This window comes from Hylobates moloch, unplaced genomic scaffold, assembly GCF_009828535.3.
Source record: "Hylobates moloch isolate HMO894 unplaced genomic scaffold, HMol_V3 SCAFFOLD_16, whole genome shotgun sequence".
NCBI classification, from domain to species: Eukaryota; Metazoa; Chordata; class Mammalia; order Primates; family Hylobatidae; genus Hylobates; species Hylobates moloch.
Window position 1 is genome coordinate 16,027,891 of NW_026652291.1, and position 22,479 is coordinate 16,050,369.

The 22,479-nt window shown below is 44.0% G+C and overlaps 1 protein-coding gene across 4 annotated transcripts in view; it reads left to right on the forward strand.

The window, feature by feature from the left end:
* Positions 1-22,479, forward strand: part of FOXN3 (forkhead box N3) — a 459,903-nt gene that overhangs the window by 124,757 nt on the left and 312,667 nt on the right. For 3 of the 4 annotated variants that reach the window (XM_032179275.3, XM_058429470.1, XM_058429471.1), the window contains exon 2: positions 8,222-8,324. The gene's annotated coding sequence lies outside the window, so the exon portion shown is untranslated. The remainder of the gene's footprint in view (positions 1-8,221; positions 8,325-22,479) is intronic. The other variant, XM_058429469.1, reaches the window with a different exon arrangement.

Here is a 22,479-nt window from a genome sequence, read left to right on the forward strand (position 1 = left end):
TTCTGAATAATGGCAGATTTCCATCTCATTGCCTACTTACTCATTTTAATACCTTCTTGCATGGGTTTAGGAATAAAGACCAAGTGGGGACAGATGAATCCCTTGTTAAGGGTTTATGCTCTTGCCTAATTAAAACTATTGGGTTTATAGCCTGCTAATGCAGCTCTACTTGGAAGGGAGAACAACTCTTAGCTTGGATCCACTTTAGAAAGTTTGCAAGGCCTCCCTCTGCCTTTCAGAGAACTGAGAAGGTACATTTCTGATAGCGTCTTTATTCTGGTGCAATTCCAGGATAACTGTTCTTCTTAGGGGAGACAAGATGTTCACCTTTTCTGTCCTTTCCACACCGTTTTAAAAGAAAGACAAAGTTGTTTATTTCTCCCAGGAGAAGTTCAGGAAAGGATCCATTGCAGAGCTGTACCACCTTAAGCAGACAGCCGGCAGGCTAGGTTGGTACCACGGCTCATTTCAGCCATCCGTATTTTCAGGTGTACCATATGTATTTAGTACATCATTTGATAATGCTAAAAAAATATTAAAGCAGTGTGAGACTAAAGGAGAAAGAAGATGAATGTTAGCATTCCCCTGGGGTTCATGGGTGAAGGAATTAACACAGCGTGGCACTCTACCCTAGCTGTGTTTGTTTCCATGGCAACAGCTACGTACATGTTTCAGACTATCTACAGTGACACAGTTGCAGAAATAGTAGCTTGCAGGTTTCTGATATCGCATCAGTGGACAGGCGGCATGCACTATATTAAGTAAGTGTAAAAGAATTTAAAATATAGCTCTGGATTCAGATGTGTATTAGCTCAACCAAACGATGTGTCGGGGGTTGCGGCATTCCCCTTCTGCATGATGGCAAAATCTGGGCAAAGTTGAAAGTTGCAAGATTCCAGTCAAACAATTGTCCTTGCTTGGGTAAATATCCTCAAATGAAAAAAATGTGAGTTACAAAGGTAAGAGAATGGCCTTGGCAGATGACATATCAAAGAAGGATATTGTTAATGAAGCTATTTTTTTTTTTTTGGAGGGGGGTAGTGATGGATAAGAAATGAAAGCTTTGGTTGGAAATAGCTGAGTCTTAAAGCAAATCGAATGTGCAACACAATCTTTTTAACAGCTGCTGAGTTTATGGCAACTAAGGTCTTTGAATGTATCACTGTAGAAATTGCTTTTATATCAGAATGATCAGGTGAGGAGCAGAGAGGTTGATTAGGTGTGCAGTTAAGGGGAAATCGGGGCTCCATTGTCTTTTCTGAAAGCTTATGTAAATATCTCATTCTCTCCCAGCTGACCCTGGTTTGTCTTTGACATTTGCTGCTACTTTTTAGTACCATTTGCTGGTATCTGTGTTGATCTCATGCTGCCACATGTAACCTTATATGACTTCAGTGTTGGTTACAGAGCAACCAAGTAAAGATGATAGACTTTGTAAGTGTGTGACTTTGCAACCAAATTGTACAGTAATTTAGGAGGAGTGTTCAAATGAGTATTTATTTGCCTGCTAGACCCCTACTTTTGAATAGCAGCCTAGGTATTAGGTTAATGGATTTCAATGTGCACGTTATGATTGTGGAAGCTTTCAAGTATCTTGTAGTTCAATTTCCACTGAGTTTTTAATGTCAAAAATTTTTTTATTTATGCCCATTATTCGATTTAAGCCTACATTTACCTCATAGTTTTATTATTCGTGTATCAGTGAAGAGAATGTAAAATGGCATGGTAATTTAAGCTAATCTATTCATTTGACGAAGGCTAGTTTTCCGACCATAGGTGGACTTTTAGAAAAAGCGATGCAGACAGCTCTTTGGGCTGTATGAGACTATTTTTTTATGTGCACAGGGAACTATCTACAGTATGTACTGCATATTATTCTTCATAGTCATTATTTGATTAGGTGTTAAGAGAATACCTCTGAGGGGCTCGGAACTTCCGAGCACCCGTGCATGTGGAGGGCTAGGACAGGTTTTGGATTCTAAACCAGGGACTTGAACCCTGGAATGCACCACACCCCAGTGGGTAGATACAATGTGCCTTTCTAAATAAGTTGATAAATGAATGTTGAAGCTTTCCATATATGCCCATGTGTAGTCTGAGCAATCCAGAGATGGGAATTGAAATTTGTATCTTCTATGGGAGTTGTTTTTTGGTTTTATTTTATTTTGTTGAGACAGGGTCTCACTTTGTCACCCAGGCCAGACTGCAGCAGTGCTATCTAGCCTCACTGCAACCTCTGCCTCCTGGGCTCTAGCGATCCTTCTGCCTCAGTTTCCCAAGTAGCCGGGACAACAGGCGTATACCACCATGCCCAACTAAAAGACCTCACTATATTTTCCAGGCTGATCTTAAACTCCTGGGCTCAAGCCATTCTCTCGCCTCAGCCTCCCAAAGTGCTGAGATTATAGGTGCGAACCTTGGGAAACTTTTTAATGGTGGCTCATACCGAAGGCAGCTCCATTCTCAGAGGACGAGCTGCTCGGCCCACTTGTACCCCCCACTTCAGTGGAGTTTTAAGACCCACCTTTGGGGTGGGTGGGAGGGCAGACCTCCGTCCCCATGCCCTAGCTTGCCTGGTGTGTGCCCCATGTATCCTGGGACTTCTCCATGTGAAAGCTGCATGATACCACGTGTGCTTGGCTCCCCCAGGCTGAGGGGACCAAATAGCATTGGTAGGAGACAGTTTACATGACGTTCTGTTATTGTGCTTGAAGGACCTTGGAAAACTTGGGCTCAATAACCTGGGACTCTGACACTGGAGATCAAAAAAGTTTCAGTGAACTACTTGGATGACTAGTTCAACTTTTGTTTTTTGGAGAGTGCTGGAGCAGGCCCTTCCAACAGTCAGGACGTTTGTGTATTTTTTTCATCATACAGAAATATTTTCCAGTGTAGAAAGAAACCAAAACAAAACACCCGTCTATGCTATTTTAACTCTTTTGTAAGAATAGAAAAACACATGAACCTATATAAAGCGCTAGGCCGAACTCATCATTGGAATGCGAAATCTTGGCAGTACTTAGAGGAAACTCAATCGCTTCCATTCAAAGGGCCAGGAAATTGATTTAGAAAAAAAAAATAAATTTGAGGGATTCCCAAATAGTGGCAAGGTGGAATGACTAAGAGAAACATGAAGGTACAGACGGATCTTATTCCCAGTCATAAATGGTGGTAAAATGGTCCGAATAAACCTCCCGAGGCAGAGCTCATCTGGAGTCTCCATTGCCCAGAACTTCTGAAGATTCCCAGAGACCACAGGATGAAAGGTTGGCATCCAGGGCTTTCCACTTCGAGTTTCTTTCCAGCTTCTCATCTCACTGTGTCTTCTTTTCCTTGGGCATCCTATGCCCCTGTCCTTGGGTCCTGAATACTGTGCCCCGATCACACTTGAAAGCATACAGGCCTTTGCTCTCACCGTTACCTCTGTCCAGATACCTATAGTCCCATCTTTGCTTTGCAAGGCCCAGCTTAAATTCTGCTTCCTCTGTAAAACCTTACAGATCTCCCCGTTGCATTGAAATGATTTCTCCATCCTCCACGTTCACTTAACCATTTCTTTGTCAATGATTATAGCACATATTGCATTGTATTAAGATTAGCAGTGGCTGGGCACAGTGGCTCACGCCTGTAATCCCAGCACTTTGGGAGGCCGAGGCGGGAAGATCACCTGAGGTTGGGAGTTCGAGACCAGCCTGACCAATGTGGAGAAACCCCCGTCTCTACTTTAAAAAAAAAAAAAAAAAAAAAAAAAATTAGCCAGGGGTGGTGGCGCATGCCTGTAATCCCAGCTGAGGCAGGAGAATTGCTTGAACCCGGGAGGCGGAGGCTGCGGTGAGCCGAGATCGCGCCATTGCACTCCAGCCTGGGCCACATGGGCGAAACGCTATCTCAAAAAAACCAAAAATGATTAGCAGTGTATCTCCTTAACTAATATGTAAATATATTAAAGACAAGGGCCATGACGTATGTACTTTTGTAGGATTCGCCATACCTAGAATAATACTGTAATGGAACTGTTGTATTTAATTGAATTCTTAAAACCTTGTAAAGATATACATTGTGGACCAGTCATCAGATGCTTCTGTTCTTTGAGCAAAAGGAATCTGTTGGCTGCTGAGATTCCAAAGGCTGTGTCTGTCACAGCACCAAAAGCATCTGGACCCATTCAGCCACTTTCAGATGCTTCCAAACTTCCTGCTGTTTGTCATCGGCTAAACTCATGGAACAAACCAGGTGAATGGCTGATCTTTTTCATATTCATAGAATCACTAGATTTTAGAGCCAGAAGAAACTTCAGGGAGCTAAATTCATATTATAGGGGAGAGAATTTTAAACCTGAACTGTCAAGTGACTTCTTCAAAGCGAGAGAGTTGGTTAGCGCCCCAGGTATGTGAACTTAGCTTAGCCGACAATACCTCCACATGCTCCTGTCTGCCAGGCCTTCTTGGCATGGCCTTGGGTTCCACTTAAGGCATCAGGGATCAGCTGGTGCTTTCTGCCCATGTCTGGCTTGCTTTCTATATGTAAACACCGTCATCCAACAACAATCCGTTCACCACTCTTTGCTAAACGCTGATATCATTGGGATAGAATTAAAAACAAAAGTGGACTGGGAGTTGAGCTCAGGGGAACCAGGAGCAAAGCTAACAATTCATTAGCCATCGCTGAGGACACGGCAGCTGCTGAATTCAGTCAAGTTCAGACCCTTAAAAAGAGTGGAAAAAAGCAAGCACATGCCTCCCAGCGCCTGGGCACCGCATCGCTGGGCCAGCTGGTCGCAGCACCATGGCAAAAAGATCTCTTCATTTTCAGAAATCTGAGCTTCCGACCTTGCAGACAGGGAGGGGAATGTGGCTGCAACTTTACTGCATTTGGCATTACGTTTTACTCCTGCCTGCAGTTGTATCAGACACAGCTCCTGTGTGGAGTCCATGAGGATCTGAGGAAAGAACCAGCCCTCCAAGCTGACATAGGAGCAAGCTGTCTCAAGAAAGATGTGTGTGCAAGTGTGTGCATGCGTGTGCGTGTGTAAGGCTTGCGTCTGAGGCTGACAGGCTTTTTAAGAGGAACTCTTGGTTTCTGTGTAAATCTGTGCCTCTTCTGCCCAGAGTTAGCCTGTTAAGGGAATAAAGCACAATTCAGGTTTTGGAGTTGGAAGCCTGATTAATCTCTCTGCCAGTTACATATGGAAATAAATTAGTAAATGGTCCATCTGGGACTAAACGACTGCAGAGATGATAAATTATTGCCATCATATATGTCGGTGTTGCTGAAGACTGAGTTGTGCTCACCAGGAGCTGCTAAAAGATAACTGGATGCTCTATCGTGGTTAGAGGAATACAAAAAAATTTTTTAATTACAAGTAAAAGATTTACCTTGAAATGCTTTTTGGGAGAGAATGGTTTGGTTGATGCCAAGTTTGTTCCTCAGCACTGCTGTATCTACAAATATTTAAAAGGAGAATCTCAAGGGCATCAGAAACATGTTGCTTTTATATTTTCAAAGGCCAGTAGGATAACAAGTGTTAATTAGTAGCCAAATGCCTCGATGAGGAGGATAATTCTATACCTCTATATAGTATTGCACTTTATAATTTTCACAGCAACTTCATTTCTATTTTCTTATTTAAATTTCCAAGAAGGTGGGGTAGGTTGGTGCCTCTTTTTCTTGATAGATGAAAAACTGAGGTTCAGGGGGTTTATGCCTTGTCCATAATGACTCAGAAAGTTGAGTGGCGAAGCTAGCATGGGTAAGCAGAGACTGCCAATTCTGAATCCGGCTTCATTTCAATCCGAGTATTGGTGTGACATGAAAAACATTTTCAGTACCGCCTTGTTCACCTACCAACATCAGGAAATAAAACCTATTTATGTCCATTTTCTAGAAGCAAAGCCATACCAATTTGATCATGAAAAGCATTTTTTCCTCTAATTGGAGATGTATTAATTTAACTTTTTTGGAGACTGAGTCATACCCCCTCAACTTGAGTAACAGTATTTTTTGAAAGCTAAAACCAGAGATGTCCTCAGGGGCTGTCGAGGCGTGGTAACATTTTGCCCCTTTGCAGAATGGCCCGAGGCAACTGTGACTTCCAGATTCTTGTACCTACTTTAAAATTTTGTGTGTGAATTCTTCCTCCTGGACAAACCTTCTGCTGTTAATCCTTGAAGCAGTTGCGGTTCTTCCCTCTAGAAAATGCACTGCCAAAAGTACAGAAAAGTAAACTGGATGTAGATTTTTTTTTTTTTTTTTTTTTGAGATGGGGCAGTGGCACCATCATGGCTCACTGTGGCCTTGACCTCTAAGTTCAGATGCTCCTCCCTCTTCAGCCTCCTAGGTGGCTGGGACTACAGGCATGTACCACTACACCTATTTTTTTGTTTTGTTTTGTATTTTTTGTAGAGATGGGGTTTTGCCCTGTTGCCCAGGCTGGTTTTGAACTCCTGGGCTCAAGCGGTGTGCCCACCTCGGCATCCCAAAGTGCTGGGATTACAGGCATGAGTCACTGTGCCTGGCCCAGACATTAATTAAACATAAGCCACTGGTGCCTGCTCGGTGGTCTTTAATGAAAAAGAGGAGCCCCCAGCCTGACCAACATGGCGAAACCCTGTCTGTGCTAAAAATACAAAAATTAGCCCAGTGTGGTAGCGGGCTCCTGTGATCCCAGCTACTGGGGAGGCTGAGGCAGGAGAATCGCTTGAACCTGGGAGGCAGAGGTTGCAGTGAGCTGAGATTGTGCCACTGCACTCTGGTCTGGGCAACAGAGAGAGACTCTGTCTCAAAAAAAAAAAAAAAAAAAAAAGAGCCCCTAGCTCTTACCTGTCCGCACTTGGAAGTAACCTTGTCTCACTCAGATCACCTTTAGGTTTCTCTTGTATCAGCCAGACCTGGTTACCCCATGCCCCCGAATAGCCCTCATGCTTTCCAACCTCTGGGCCTTCGCTTCGGTTGCTGTCTGGTTTTTGTTGTTGTTAAAATTCTGTCCTAATCTCAAGGCCATTATTATTGTCTTCATGATGCCTTCCTTTTGTGGCACCCCCCACTCCTCACCCCAAACGGAAACAAATGTCTCCTTTGTCTTGACACTCTCCAGCCGTTAGAAGAAATAACACGGTCTGCCAGTATCTGCCAGTATTTGAGTTGCTTGCGTATGTGTCTTATTTTCCATAGTGGACAATATGTTTCTCGAGGGCCGGTTCTTTATCATCTCTGACCCTTCATCCCTCCATGGTGCGATCCCTAACTCTATGCTTTGTCCTTATAGGAGCTTAAACACAAAGTAGAGTAGGGTGATTTTATTTTACAACAGAATGTCTTTGTACGGGTGGATAAATTAATGATCTAAGGTATATCAGAATTACTTGGAGGGCTTGTTAAAACACAGATTTCTGGGCCCTACTTCTGGATAATATATTCTGACTCAGTAGATATTGGGTAGGGGCCAAGAATTTGCATTTCCAACAAACTCTCAGTCAGTATTGATGCTGCTATTCCAAGACCCACAGTTTGGGAACCGCCGATCTGATTAATATACTCCTAACATTCTCAGACTACAGCGCATAGGTTAATACCATTCTTTTCATTAGAGGGTTCATTGATTTGTTATCCTTGAGGCCCCGGTTAAAAAGATATCTTCTTCAGAGATTATTATGCAATCTGTCTCATGTACCAGCTTTCCTATTTTGCAAGATTATTCGTTAACCATGGCCTGATAACTTGCAGCCCATTTAGTGAGGAGTAGAGCCAGAGACATTTCATTTTACAACAATAGAATCGTTGACTTTGCAGCCTGTACACTTGGTCTACCCAGTGGATCAAGGCTGGTCCATGGGGTGGAATGCTGGCCTTGAGCGCTTGTGGGTGCTCTGATGTTTCTCCTTTATGTAGACAAGTGTTTGAGTAGCAGCTGTAGTACATAAAATGATCTCACAAATGTCTCAATGGCAGTTGTAGCAAAATAAAGTAATCTTATATTGAGATGGCATGTATTTTCAAATTTCTGGATCTTCTTATGCCCCATGAGACAGTTTCAAAAACACTCCCTCGTGAAAGATCCAGTCTTTTAATAACGATCCAAGAAATAAAGAGGTACTGTTACAATTGGCTTTTTCACTGAAGTGCGTCATTTTCTAGAGTCAGGCCAGAGATGACATCCATTGTGGTTGCAAGGGCTCTCTCTGCTGCTTCTGCTTAATTCTGACTTCCTACTGCTCCTTTCCAGCAGCCTCTAGAAGACCAGCATTCTCGTGATTATGGAGGCCCCTCTGTCCTTTCTGTGACGGGAGCAATGCTGACCTCGGTTTCCTGGACCCATTCCGACTCAGGTAATCACACTGCCTTCCCCAGCTCGCCATGCTTTACGTAGATTGCATTGAATAAATGAAATGCCAAAGCTATATTTAAATGCAAATGCAAAATTGATTATTTCTCCATCAACTGGTATCCTCCGCCGCCTCTCCCCAATCTTCTTAATGATCAATTTATGCAGCTGATCAGACTTGACAATGTGGTCAATCCAATTTAGGCATTAAGATGATTAAAAACATTGAATCATATCTTTATTTAAAATTCTGGTGGGAGTCGTAGAAATACAAAGCCACCGGAACATTGCTGGGAATTTTCACATAGAAATTATCTTCTAAATTATTTTTGTTGCCACAGTCTCATGTTTTACTTTAATTGTATTAATCTTTCTAATGTTGTACTTTTAGTTGAGTTCAGTAAGTATTGAGTATCTGTTGTGTGTTCTTGGGACAGGTGGGGATGAAAAAGTAGAAGGCTGGCTCCTATCCTCAGCCCACAGTTTAGGCAAAGTTGACTCACTCATAAGAAAATGGCAGATGGTGCTGAGCATAGGGCCGGGGCTATGAGCTGGTGGTAGTTCCTTGGTTCAGGGAATGGAGAAGCTTTGAGGATTGGGATTGAAATAATTAGGGAAGAATTCAGGGACCAGGGAGGGCCTCAGTTGGGCTTTGTCACTGTGGATCATTTGGCCAGGCAGAAGGAAGAGGCATGGCATTGAGCCTTGAGGGGAAGACAGGAATGAACCCACCGTGAACACAGGCAGTTGAGGGCCTGACTGCCTCCATCAGAAGGTCTAGAGGACCCAGATCTTCTGCCCCACCCAGAACCAGACTCCCCTTCAGGGGTCCCTTAAGGATCCTGGAGCGGAGCCTGTTGAGGAAACTCCACCTTCCCGTTGCAGAGGGGCTTTGGCTGGCACTGTCCTGCTGGGACAGTGGTTTCTGTTGACCCACCCTGGCTTGGCCACTGCTTTGCTGATCTTTTCTGCTTCTCTGGGCCTGTCCACACCCTGCCTCTGCCTGTCTACCTGATTATTTACTCTTCTCTCTCACACCTGCCATCCTCCCCTTGGAGCTCTGTCTGGCCTTTGGGGCTTGTCAGGGCCCTGGGATGAGCTCTGTGAGGTCAATTCCTGGTAATTCAAAAGGGGCGATTCTGAGAAGTGGAGCTGCAGGGGAGGAAGCATAAGTTAAGAACACACATTTATAAAGTAAGGCTGGGAGCTCATCCAGAGAGTTCTGAAAGCCAGAATTCAGGGAGGGTCTCAAGGGGGAGGACTGGGGCTGTAGTCAGGGATGGGAGCCAAGTGCCCTGATTAATTTGGGTATGGTGCAGTGGATCCTGTCCACCCCTCACTCTCCCCCAGGTCTGCCCTTTGTTAAGCTGGTGGAAGCAGTGGTGGCTTTCACTGCCCTGGGTCTTTTTTTTTTTTTTTTTTTTTTGAGAGAGTCTTGCTCTGTCACCTAGGCTGGAGTGCAGCGGCGCCATATCTGCTCACTGTAACCTCCGCCTCCCAGGTTGAAGCTGTTTTCCTGCCTCAGCCTCCTGAGTAGCTGGGGCTACAGACGTCCGCCACCACGCCCGGCTAATTTTTGTATTTTTAGTAGAGACGGCGTTTCACCATATTGGCCAGGCTGGTCTCGAACTCCTGACCTCAAGTGATCCTCCTGCCTTGGCATCCCAAGGCACATTCTCCAAAGTGCTGGGATTACAGGCATGAGCCACCACACCTGGCCTGTCCTGGGTCTTAAACGTGCTACTGAGAGTTGCCAGCTGAGACCCCGCTCGCTGCCTGTTGGGTCCTCCCTGGCCACGCACCATCTGCCTTCCTGCACACAGGTGTGCAGAAGCTTGGGCCTTCTGGAATCATAGCCTGGGATCACCAGCCACCAGGAAGTGGAAGAACTAGAATAGCAGTATTTGTGTTCTCCTCCCACTGCAGAAATTGCCTAATAGATTGTTGCCACCCCTCCTAAGCCCAGGCCAAGGGTTGGTAAACCACAGTTGGCCCAGGGACCAAGTACTGCCTGCTGCCTGTTTGTGCATCGCCAATGTACTAAGAATGGTTTTCACATTTTTCAGTGGTTGGGAAAAATTAAAAGAATAAAATTTTGTGCCTCATGAAATGTATATGGAATGCAAATTTCAGTGTCCCTAAATAAAATGTTATTGAAACAGAGCCATGTTTGTTCATTTCTGGATTGTCTATGGCAGTTGTTGGCCTTACAATGGCAGAGTTAAATAAGTGCAATGGAAACCATGAAATATTTACCCTATGGTCTTTTATGGGAAAAGCTTACCAACTCCTGGCCTAGGCAATTGTGTGACGTAAGTGTTTGCGAAATTTGATGTGTGGAGCTTTCTCCCCATTAAGAAAATAGGTTGAAAGGATGAGTAGGATTAGAATAGGAAAGAGCAGAAGGGGGGATTTTCTGGAGTGAGATAGCAAATTGGTCACACTCTAGTTGGATATTTCCATTCATCTCTTTAACTTAAAATAAAACCTAGATGCAACATGAGGCCATTTCGTCTTAGGGTTGTCTGTAAGATGAGGCATCCAGACTTCTTGGATTAACCTAAATGTTGGAATAAATCAGCACCAAATTAAAACAAACCTTGCATTTTGGAACTTTTTTCTTTTTACTTGGCTCTGGGTGTGAACGATTTTATTTTAAACCAAATAAATATTTTGTTTTAAATCAAGTAAGCTTTGAAGGCTTACCATGAGTAAGCTATGGCATTTAATCTTGGCAATGCTTTTTCCCAATCTGGTAGCATTTTATGATACTGTTGAATGAAAACTATAGTAAAAGATGTGGGTTCTAATCTTACTAACCGGCTGAGCCAGGGCAGGCAGTAGTATATTAGGGTAAAAAGTACACCCGGGCTGGGTGCGGTGGCTCTCGCCTGTAATCCCAGCACTTCGGGAGGCCAAGGCAGGCGGATCACCTGAGGTCAGGAGTTCAAGACCAGCCTGGCCAACATGGTGAAACCCCGTCTCTACAAAAATACAAAAATTAGCTGGGCGTGATGGTGGGTGCCTGTAATCCCAGCAACTCGGGAGGCTGAGGCAGGAGAATCACTTGAACCCGGGAGGTGGAGGTTGCAGTGAGCCGAGATCGTGCTATTGCATTCCAACCTGGGACTACTTAAAAAAAGTACACCCTACATCTCAGGGGCTTAGTGCAACAAAAGCTTATGTCTCATTTGCCCAGAGTTGGGATTGGGCCAGTGTTGCTCTCTTGCATCCAGTACTTTGAGGTCCCAGGCCTCTTCCATCTTGTGATATCTACATCTCCAAACATAGCTTCCTGGCTGCTACAACATGTGAAGGAAAGAGTTGAGAACGTACAACCATTCTTTTTTCTTTTTTGAGACAGAGTCTCACTCTGTCTCCCAGGCTAGAGTGCAATGGCGCAATCTCGGCTCTCTGCAACCTCCACCTCCTGGGTTCAAGCGATTCTCCTGCCTCAGCCCCCCGAGTAGCTGGGATTACAGAAGCGTGCCACCGCACCTGGCTAATTTTTGTATATTTAGTAGAGATGGGGTTTTGCCATGTTGGCCAGGTTGGTCTTGAACTCCTGGCCTCAAGTGATCCATCCACCTTGGTCTCCCAAAGTGCTGGGATTATAGGTGTGAACCACTGTACTGGCTCCATTCTTTTTTTTTTTTTTTTCCATACAGGGTCTTGCTCTGTTGCCCCAGCTAGAGTGCAGTGGTGTGATCATGGCTCACTGTAGCCTTGAACTCCTGGGCTCAAGGGATCCTCCTATCTGAGCCTCCTGAGTAGCTGGGATTACAGACATGTGCCACCATGCCCAGCTAATTTCTTTATTTTCTAGTAGAGACAGGGTTTCGCCATGTTGGCTAGGCTGGTCTTGAACTCTTGGCCTCAAGTGATCCACCCGCCTCAGCCTCCCAAAGTGCTGGGATTATAGGTGTGAGCCACCATGCCCAGCTCCATTCATTTTTTTAGACAGGATTTTGCTCGGTTGCTCCAGCTGGAGTGCAGTGGCATGATCATGGCTCACTGCAGCCTTGAACTCCTGGGCTCAAGGGATCCTCCTGTCTGAGCTTCCTGAGTAGCTGGGACTACAGGCATGCTGTAGTCTCGTTTTTAAAATTTTGTGTAGAGTCAGGGTCTTGCTATGTTGTTCAGGCTGGTCTCAAACTTCTGGGCTTAAGCAATCCTCCGTCTTTGACCTCCTAAAGTGCTGGGATTACAGGTGTGAGCCAGTGTGCCCGGCTGCACACACACGCTTCAGTGCTTGAGACTAGAGGTGACAGGCCATTGGTCAGGGCTAGTCACATGAGCCTGTCTCTCTGGCAGGAGGCCGTGAAGTATGGAGGAGCTCATGGGATACTGTCCCCCACTGCTCAGCAACACTGGGTCACTACGGGAAAGTCTATACTTTTTTTGTGCCTTTGTTTGCGTATTATTAAGGGGTAATTAATTCAGTCCTACATTTTCACACATTTTAAGAAAAGTTCAAATAAAGTGTATGAAAGAACTTTAAAAGGAGTAACAAATTGTAAAATATGCAATATATAATTGTAAGCAAAAAATAAATTTCTTTATTGAGTCTTGAATGGTATGGGCTAGGTGCAGGGTCACACAAGTCCCAGTATGCCTGGGACTGTCCTAGCATACGCCAGTTGACCCAATGTAATTACCATACAGTCTTCCCTTTCACACCCAGAAATATCCTGGTTTAGATCATAAATGATATGATCACCCTAGCTTGACTTCACTGGTCATCTTTTAAGATTAATGTTAGCTACTGTTTATTGAGCCTCTTCTAAGAGTCAGACACTCTTCTCAGCTTTTTGTTGGCGTTGCTTCATTTAATCCCCAAAATAAGACTGATAGGTATGTATGCATAATCTCTTCATTTTCAGATGAGGCAACAGAGATGCAGAAAGGTTTGAATTATTCAGTCACACAGGTAGTAAGTGGTTGATTTGGTGTGTTGATTTGAACGCTGACTATTGGAATCTGTGTTCTTAAGCCCTCCACGGGGCTGCCTCACTCCCCGTTTTTGAGTATTGCCCCGTTGAACTCATGGGGCCCCACTTGCTTGACAGTGGCCCTGGAATCTGTTCTCAGACCACATACTGGTAGAAAGTTCCAGCCATGAGCCAGGAGTCCAGCCCTTTGTGACACCAATGAGAAGACGAGCCGGGAAGTCACTATGTCGTTTTCCAGAGCCAGCAACAGCAGGCCTCACTGACGTGCTGTGTCTGCTGACTTCCCGTCCGGTCCCCTGCCACCACTCCCTACCCTGATGTTGACAAGTGCAGCTTGTTTTAAAAGTGGGAGCTGCATTTTACATGGAAAAGATTTTATTTTGAAATCTAGGGTGGAGTAAAACTCCAGCCAGTGAAGACTTGCCATGTGCTGTGCAGAGAATCCAAACAGGCCCCTTCCCAACCCAAACAGCCAGGAGAAACTGAGTGCAGGGAGTTTATTTACACATTTGTTTATTAAAAAAATAAATAAATAAAGCTTAACCACAATCAAAGACCAGTTTATGTGCAGAATATTATCAAACAAAAAGCTGTCTACTTAGGAGTCTGTATTGCAATTCCCCTGGTTCCTGGCCTTCCTAATCAGTGTTCAAAACCAAACCCACAAAATCAAAGGGAACAGCAGCTGAAAAATGAACGAAATGTGGCACAGTCATCTACTGCATGGCTTGCTTCAAGAAACCCCCCAGAAAATTATACATATGGTTTCTAAACGTACAAAGAAAACTAAAGGAATTCCATTATGAAAGAAAAATTAGATGGAAATTTCTAATCCTGTCTCATAAACAATATAGGAATAACTTTAAAATATTCTGCTTTAAGCATGCATTTAATTTGTGTTCTGGGAACCAAATAATGTTGCCAAGATAAAACATTCTAATAATGATTTATGTAAATTTATTTGTACAAAGTAATGGTGTAGTTGCCTATAGCAAATTGCTTGGAATATGAAATGACATTTATGAGGTCTTTTTTTTTTTCCCTCTGAATGAATACAATGGAGAAAATGAGAGACTCTGGAAAGGAAAAAAGAAATCCATGTTCAAAATGGAGTCTGATGCTTCGAGACACAGAGCCAGCTGGCCAGGTTATAGGGTGTAAAAGTCAACACACTGAGTTCAGCATGGTTTCCTGTGATGTTCTCAAACCATTTTTTTCTTTTCTTTTTTTTTTTTTGAGATAGAGTTTTGCTCTTCTTGCCCAGGCTGGAGTGAAATGGCACGGTCTAGGCTCACTGCAACCTCCGCCTCCCGAGTTGAAGCGATTCTCCTGCTTCAGCCTCCCAAGTAGCTGGGACTACAGGTGCCCGCCACCACGTCCGGCTAATTTTTTGTATTTTTAGTAGAGATGGGGTTTCACTGTGTTAGCCAGGATGGTCTCGATCTCCTGACCTCATGATCCGCCCGCCTCTTAGGAGGCTAGAATCCTGTATTTTACTGATCATAAAGTGTTCAGATGCCCAAGCTTTTTCACAATAGTCAGTGACAAATACCTTGTTCTTACAGCCCTAGTAGGGTGCTTACAACATGGGATGCAAACAGGCCAAATGTAGTTAAAAATTGGGCAATTAATCTCAGTTCCTTGTTACTTAATACCAAGGAAAGTTACGCTTGAGTCATAAATGGAGCCCGAATATTAAAACACAAGACGAAAACTTTCCAAAGGAGTGACTCATAGACCTATTAAGAGTTTTCCCATTGGCTGCCCAGTTAGCACCTTTGATAATGGCTCTAGGTGCTCCCCGGAAACAGTTAATTAAATGGAAGTCACCATATATGTATCAGAGAGAGTTTTTGGATCCATGCTTTGGCCTTCTAAATGCCTAGTTGAATTTTCCATAACCTGTCCTATTGGAAAAGTCTAATGTTAACATCTCAGTTGTAGAAGGCATTTAATGTTTTTCAAAAAGTATTTGTGCTATCCCACTTGGTTGTTACAATCATTTCTGTGAGGTAGGTAAGAGTTTGTATTCTAAATACAGAGAAACTAAGGACCACAGAGATCACAGAGAAAGACATCTGCGGAAAGGGAGGACAGCTTCACACCAGCGTTCATAACACCACCACCACCGACTACAGCTCTGGGATTCTGGAGAGCTTGCTTTATTTAAAACAAGTTGAGAGTTTTGGCTCATCATAAGCCATTTTGGAATTGCACTAACTATCCTGAGAGAAATGGGTTTGTCTAATCCAGCAGAATGACTTTGCAACAGGGTCCTTTGCTGCAGTGGTGCCAAGGCCTAGGGGCTGAAGTTAGGGCTCCCGAGAGAGAGGATATAAAGGCTGAACAGGCTTTAAAACTGAATGAAAACAACATAGGCTTCCAGGAAAGAGGACTGGCCTAGGTTTTCAGCAGCTCCAGTTAAAGTGTGTGTACCTTAAAAGCTGTAGCTTATGGCAGGGTGGGTTTTAATGAAGTGGCCCAAGATCTTCAGGCTGAGGCAGTGGATGCCAGGGTGAGGCCGTCAGCCACAGTTTCAGCTCCCAGTCCTTGCTCTTTCAGCTGCATGATTGGAATGGGATTTCTGAGGAGTGCATTCTGAGAAAATGATGTAAGCTGTCTGAACCTCCATTTCCCCATCTGTAAAATAGGGATAGGGATATTTATCTTGTAGAGGTGTTGTGGTAATTTTTTTTTTTTTTTTTTTTTGAGATGAAGTCTCGCTCTCTCACCCAGGCTGGAGTGCAATGGCTCGATCTTGGCTCACTGCAACCTCCGCCTCCTGGGTTGAAGTGATTCTTGTGCCTCAGCCTCCTGAGTAGCTGGGATTACAGGCATGCACCACCACACCTAGCTAATTTTTGTATTTTCAGTAGAGACAGGGTTTCACCATGTTGGCCAGGCTGGTCTCAAACCCCTGACCTCAAGTGATCCGCCTGCCTCGGCCTCCAAAAGTGCTGGGATTATACATGTGAGCCACTGCGCTCAGCCGGTGTTGTGGTAATTAAATAAAATCATTCTCATAAAGTACTTGGCCCAGTACTTGGAAGAGAGTAAACACTCATTCTGTCGCAGCTCTTAAAATTACTATTATGGTTCTTATTACCCAAGAATGTATGATCCTGACTGATAATTGGAAGTAAGATTAAAATATATATTTTATTTAAGTGAGAATTAATCTAAAAGATTTCTAAACCAGTTGTTTTTGTGTACCGAAAGATAAGATGAATATGAGAATTCATTCATTGTTTATTCAACAAACAGCCCTTGTTTGTATTAGTCTACTCCTGCACTGCTATAAAGAAACACCTGAGATTGGGTAATTTATAAGAAAAGAGATTTAATTGGCTCATGGTTCTGCAGGCTGTACAGGAAGCATAGTGGCATCTGCTTGTGAGGAGGCCTCAGGAAACTTCCAATCATGGCAGAAGGCAAGGTGAGGGCAGGCACGTCACATGGCGAGAATGGGAGCAAGAGGTGAAGGGAGGTGCCACACACTTTCAAACAACTAGACCTTATGTGAACTCAGAGTGAGAACACACTTATCACCAAGGGGATGCCCCAAGTCACTCATGAGGGCTCCTCCCCCATGACCCAGACACCTCCACCAGGCCCCACCTCCAACATTGGCGATTACATTTCAACGTGAGATTTGGGTGGGGACAGATATCCAAACTATATCAGCGTTGAAGGCCTTGTGGAAGCTCTTGGTATAACCTGTGAGGGGTCATGAGGCCAGATCCAGTCTCCTCTCAAGGGATAAAGGACTTTGGTTATTTTTTTTTCTCCCATTGTTCTCATCAACATTATCATGATTGCCATAAAAAATTGACTAAATACCTATTTACACATGGCAAACAGGCATCGTGCCGACCACTTTAATATACATGGTCTTTGTCTTCCAAGAATTCAGAAATTAAACTGGTCTAAATCCTTATTTGTTGCTGAAAGCCCTGGGTCTGGCCCAGAGCCTTCAAGTTGATTCCCTTCAGCCCAGTCATCCTGGCTGGCTGTGGCGTATTCTCAAGACGAAGGCTTGGAAAATCTGCCCCTTGGCTGCTCTGCCCGAGGAAGAAGGCCTTGGCACTCTTTGCAGCTCTGTTCTTGGCTGTTGCAGGTCAGGCCCCCAGGCCGAAAGTGGGAATGCCCTTTTAGTTAGAATTCATTTCCTTCAGAAGCACATAAACTACTTTCTTATCAAGGGTTGAAGTGACTCCTGGGGAGAAAGTGTTGATTTCTTTTTTTTAAGATGGCTTTATAACACCCTAGAAAAGATATTTCACAGAAATTCTCTGAAGGAAGATAGGAAGATAAGGAAGTGTAAAACATTCTCAAGTGAAAGGAGAAATATGGAATACTCCTCAGATCGGGGATCCAGTCTGGTCTGTTTCAGCGGTTTCTGGATCCTGGGGAGCCTCTGTGTGGGAGGCAGAGGCAATTCCGAGGTGCCGTGCTTGGGCTTAGTCTAAGGGGGTGGGGGACACAGACAGTACACAGATATGCACAAGTAGGTATTCAAACATGAGCGTTCCCCCAGTCTAAGGCAAAATGAGAAAAATAAGCTCAAGATAGTGAGTTCAATATCCTTACTTGGCAAAACAAAAAGTTGGCCATGTACGCCTGTCCCCAAAACTATTTTTGAAATTTTGTTGCTGTGTGAAATCCAGATCCCAGAGCCTCCTTGCCTGGGGTTCTCTTGCCCTTCTCCTGGGTGTCATTCTTGCCTCCTTCTCTATTCTCCCTTCTGGCGCCTTACTACCATTCACTGCAGGTCTGAAGACAGTGGCTTATCCTTCTCATTAAAAAGAAGATTAGCACGTGTTAGAGATACACCAGCACTGAAGACTTTCTTCTTGGTTTAAGGAGTGGGGGGATAGCATTTGAAAAGATAAACAGGCATCGGTCTTTAGCACTCTAGGTCACTCAGGTTTATCTCCTGGTGGAAATGTGGCGGGCCCAACCCCCTGCGAAGGCAGGGGGTGACTCTTAATCACTGTGGAAAATACGACACTGTGCTGTTTCCCTCTAGTGAATATGTTTATGTGGTTTATGTGTCCATGTTGATTTCTGTCTCACTCTGGTATGTGCATATGAACTCCCAAAACGGATATTTGAGCATTAACCAGAGATCAAGTCATTTGAGACCAAACTCAACTATGCTCAAAGCTCATAGCTCCCTCAGTGGTGGTGTCAACGTAGTACATGCGAGAGCATTTTGGTTTAATTGGGCAGAATTTGGTTCAGAGGAGCAGTTGGGGGTCCGAGCAGGGGCATCTGCCAGGGAGTCTGAGGAGGAAGGGCTGTTTTGAAGTTGGGATCTCTTGAAGGAGAATGGCATTCAGATTGGCCCAGTCAATATGACAGATGTATCAGCTCATGGTGAATGAGGGGAGAGGCTTTTGGAAAGGGCATTATTTCACCCCAAAAGTGCAGTCAGATGGCCTCTGAACAGCTGGACTTCTACCTAACTAGGACTCTAGTACAAAAAGGTGTGTGTTTGTGACATGCACATGTCCGAGAGCAAGAAGTTTAAGCCCGTTCCTCAGCATTTATTCCTGCTGGAAGCTGATGAGACTTAATTGCCTTTGCCTACCCCTCCCACGGCGCCACTCACCCCAAATACCACCGGTTATCCTTATCTCACAGCGATACATAGTTTCCCAGGTGAACAAGGGGCAGGAAATTGGTCATAGCAGCTACCGAAAGGTCCAAGTTACTCATCAGTTCAGGTTTAATAGATTTTCCCTGTGTTATTGGATCTGGTGTATTGACACACTCTCTCCTGGATCAGTCTTGGATAAACTGGTGGAGAATTGGGTAGTACCAAGTTCTGTTTGAAGACTGTATGATTCTGCAGTATCCCATCGGGGCCCTATAAGGTACATAAGGAAATGAATGGCCTGCTGGTTGCTCTTCTGTGGAATGGCACAAGGCTGTTTGTAGGTAGTTAGGTGCTTGATAACTATTTTTGTTTAACTTTTAAATTGTTATTTTTTTTCTTTGAGATAGGGTCTCACTCTGCTGCCCAGGCTGGAGTGCTGTGGTGCAATCTCATAGCCCACTGCAGCCTTAAACTCCTGGGCTCAAGTGATTTCCCCACTTCAGCCTCCCAAGTAGCTGGAGATACAGGCACGTGCCACCATGCCCAGCTAATTTTTTTTATTTTTGTAGAGATGGCGTCTCCCTAGGTTGTCCAGGCTGGTCTTGAACTCCTGATCTCAAGCGATCCTCCCACCTCAGCCTCCCAATGTGCTGGAAATACAGGCGTGAGCCACTGCTCCTAGCAATGATGACCTACTATTCTAACTACTACTTCTTACTAGAGATGGCCTATTATTACCACAGCATTTGATTTATTTCTTTACATGAATGTAACTGCAACATTATACTTAGTTACAATAATCTATTGTTTTATATATAGGTCTATTCATGGAACGCATATGTATCAGTAAATATCTATGTCTTTATATATATGGGTGTGTATAAATAAATTATGTCATTTGATTCTGGGACACTTTATAGGATTTGTTGTTTCCTTAAGATATGGAAACACCTGGCCAGGTGCGGTGGCTCACGCCTGTAATCCCAGCACTTAGGGAGGCTGGGGCGGACGGATCACGAGGTCAGGAGTTCGAGACCAGCCTGGCCAACATGGTGAAACTCCATCTCTACTAAAAATACAAAGATTAGCCAGACGTGGTGGCGGGTGCCTGTAATCTCAGCTACTCGGGAGGCTGAGGCAGGAGAATTGCTTCAACCCAGGAGGCGGAGGTTGCAGTGAGCTGAGATAGTGCCACTGCACTCCAGCTTGGGTGATAGAGCAAGACTCCATCTCAAGAAAAAAATAAAAAAATAAAAAGATATGTAAACATCTAAATTACCACCATTAGAACTGGTTCTACTTTTATATCATTCAGTCTCCACTTCTTTCTTGGCTCTTCTAACCGAGACATACAAGTAGCCTCTGGATGTCTGTGTGTTCAATGGAACAAAAATGTCAACAAACTGCTGTTTATTTTATTAGACAGCTTGAGCAGAGATGTTTGGTCTGATTGCCGCAAATTGTTAGCTTATCACCGAACTGTCCTGACGATTCTTATTATTCAATTTGCATTGCTTAAGATAATAATTATTCCTCCATAAAAGAGCATGATGCTTTTATTTGTACAGTTCTTTCATTAATAATTTAATTGACTATTATAACCAAGTGGTTCTGCCACACATACATCAAGGTACTTACAGACTGGCCCTCGGCACCTTGGAATATCAGAATGTAGGTGTAAATTACAAGGCTTGGGGTGAGGATGTGGTGGTGGGCAGGTCCTTTGGCCTTGACAGCCAATTGGTTGGTCATGTCTTTTCCCCCGTGTTTATTTCCAGGCGTTTTATTGATTCACCAGCAGTGACTCTGATCTGGTTATTTTAACAATCTAAGAAATTAGATCATGGTATAGTTATTTTGGACACTAAAATGGCTAGATTGGTTCTGATTTATAAGTGAAAAAAGTAATGATGGCTAAAACAGTAAATCTGACTTAAGATGAGTAGATCAGTAGGTCCGTGTAAACAGCATCTGTGTCTATAGGGTCTGTTACGTAGCAATGATGAAGATGTTTTCGGTCACAGCTTAGCAGACTTTCTTAGACTGCACTGCAACTGTGTAAGGCATACGTGTTTTGATATATTTTGCTATGGAAAAACTTAATTTGTGGAATTTTTTTTTTTTTTTTTTTTTTTTAGTGTGGGAGAATACTACAAATTTTGTCCTAAATTCATGTTTTGTGTATTAAATAAAATGACAAATTGAAATGTGCCTTTGGAGAAATGAGATAATGATGTTGAACTTGGCTCTAGTGGGTGTCAACCCATGGTAATGTTCAAAGAACATCTGGAGTTTTAAAACTCTGGATTTAACAGGAAAATAAAATAATTCTCATTTGGCCAGCCCATCCTGACATCTACAAGGGTGAATGTAGCTGTTGGTCAAGAGTGTTGTGGAGGCCAACTGTGGTGGCTTGTGCCTGTAATCCCAGCATTTTGGGAGGCCAAGGCAGGAGGATCGCTTGAGTCCAGGAGCTTGAGACTGGCCTGGGCAACATAGGAAGACCCTATCTCTACAAAAAAATTAACCAGGTATAATGAATGGTGTGCGCCTGTGGTCCCAGCTACTTGCGAGGCTGAGGTGCGAGAACTGCACAGAAGTTTGGTTGAGGACAGAAGTTCGAGGCTGCAGTGAGCTGCAATCATGCCACTGCACTCCAGCTGGAGCAAAAGAAAAAAGAAAAAAAGCATTGTGGAGTAAATCTTCCATATTAGAAATTGGAATTTATTAAAATGATCACCTTCTCCTCCATTGGTGGGCAATGCATTTGGAGCAGGTTTTACTGTCTGACCTTTGCCCCTGGAAATGTGTTTGCTGAGTTCAGGAAAGGAATTGGGGATAAATTAACCTTACAGAAGGGTTATGGAAATTGTTTGAGAGCTCAGCTTTATAATTTACCTTTTGGAAAGAAGTCTGGCATCTGATAATTAAAAATTATGTCTATATCTATAATGACCAACTGAGTTCCTAGTACTGTGTACTTTATGGATGCACAATCTATCTGTTTTTTTTTTTGAGACGGAGTCTTGCTCCGTCGCCCAGGCTGGAGTGCAGTGGCACGATCTCGGCTCACTGCAAGCTCCACCTCCTGGGTTCACACCATTCTCCTGCCTCAGCCTCCCTAGTAGCTGGGACTGCAGGCGCCCGCCACCACGCCCAGCTAACTTTTTTGTATTTTTAGTAGAGATGGGGTTTCACCATGTTAGCCAGGGTGGTCTCGATCTCCTGACCTCGTGATCTGCCCGCCTCGACCTCCCAAAGTGCTAGGATTACAGGCGTGAGCCACTGCGCCCAGCCTGCACAATCTATCTTAATGCAATTAAACACTTGACAATTACCAACTTGGAAGAAGAAGGTCACTTCTGGGTGGCTAAGTTGTGCACATGTGTCACTCAGAGTTGTCTGGGTTGTGGGGTAACAGACAAACCCCAAAACTCAGTGGCATAAAATAGGGAAGTTTCTTTTCTTTTTTTTTTTTTGAGATGGGTTCTCACTCTGTCGCCCAGGCTGGAGTGCAGTGGCATGATCTCAGTTCACCGCAACCTCCGCCTGCTGGGTTCCAGCGATTCTCCTGCTTCAGCCTCCTGAGTAGCTGGGATTACAGG